The following is a 1,611-nucleotide window of genomic DNA, read 5'->3' as shown; positions in this document are numbered from 1 at the left end:
CAAATCAACAATTCTGACATAGATGTTGTTAAACATGTGTTTTATTACATAGTACCCACATTCGTATCTCTCTGCTGTCTCCTCGTCTACAAAGTTATACATTTCATGAATATACATATATATATATAATATATATATATATATATATATATATATATATATATATATATATATATAATATATATATAAGTGAATTTCACAATTAAGCCACTTACTTTGGACTCACAAAATGCGAGCTTTTTTCTAGAGTTGTTCAACCTATATTGCCTCTTGACAACCCTATATGTTGAAAATGATTTAAAAATATTACACACTAAGATAATTACAAAGTCAAAGAGAAAATTTCACAAAAATTCTCATAAACATAAAGTTACCTAGTAATAATTTATTTCATCGTAGGATCAAGTTCTCTGTATAACGAACACAATGTAGTTATCATATTTGTCCGAAGAGATATGATGATCAATTGAGAATATTCTTTGAATGAACAGTACAAGCATATATTATTAGTATTTGATAAAACATGAAAACTAACTATAATAGAGAAACCATAATTTTAAAATTGCTAACTTATTGAGGAATCATGCTAAGTAACAATCTTTTCCCTCCTATATCTATGATGTTAAGTATTCTTCAATGTTTTTAGGAGAACTGTTTTTCAATTGTACTCTAATTGGACCCAACAATACATAAGTATTCAATTTATTTAATTTTATACATATGTTATACCCCAAAATTTGCTCCCCCTTTCCATCTTTTCACTCAACCCTTGACTTGAGAATCATCTGCACACACTCATGTTTCATTCATGTGCATCATTCATTCATTAATACTTGATAGTTGATCATTATATATTCAAATCTCTATGGCTTCCAAAGCTAGGGTTTGTGTGTAGCACCTCAAATTTGCACCTCTCATTTGTACATTCATTTCATTTTTTAGGTCATTAACATTGCATTGTCATTGCATCTCATGTTACATCTCATCAGTCAAAACTGGTCAGGAGAAGTCATCTGTGCAAGAGAGCAAAGCATTTCCATGAGATGAAAGCCCTATGGGTGTTCCAATGAGCTTATGTGAAATCAAGGATCACTTTGAAGCAATTTCGCCAAGGTTTGAGGCTCAAAAGTCCACAGTGCATGTGCAAGTCATCTGAGGCCCATAAAAGTCAACTGCAAAGTCAACTGAGGGCTAGGAGGTGGAGAAATGGTTTGAGACACTTAATTCATGTCCCAAAGAGGTTTATTCATCATGTCAAACTCATACCTTGAAGATTTTGAAGCCAGATCAAAAGTTTCCCAAAATGGAAAGTGACCTATAATTTCAAGTTTCCAAAAATGGCAAGTTTTTGGACCAACTTCAACTTAACTTTCCAACATCAAAGAAGCTTCAAAGGAATTTTTGTCCAACATGACAGTTGAAGGTCTTTCTCTCCCATTTCCAAAAAGTACAAGATCATGAATTTCTAATTAATGGTTAAGGAGTTATGATCAAATCATGGCAAAGTGTGCATGGAACTTCAAAAGGGCATAACTTTTGACTCATAATTCCAAATTGAGTGGCTTTTTTTGCAAAATTCTTCTCATGACATGTAGTTTCCAAATCATTCAT

Source organism: Lathyrus oleraceus, chromosome 7 (assembly GCF_024323335.1).
Source record: "Lathyrus oleraceus cultivar Zhongwan6 chromosome 7, CAAS_Psat_ZW6_1.0, whole genome shotgun sequence".
Lineage (NCBI taxonomy): Eukaryota > Viridiplantae > Streptophyta > Magnoliopsida > Fabales > Fabaceae > Lathyrus > Lathyrus oleraceus.
Note: the sequence above shows the minus strand (reverse complement) of the source record.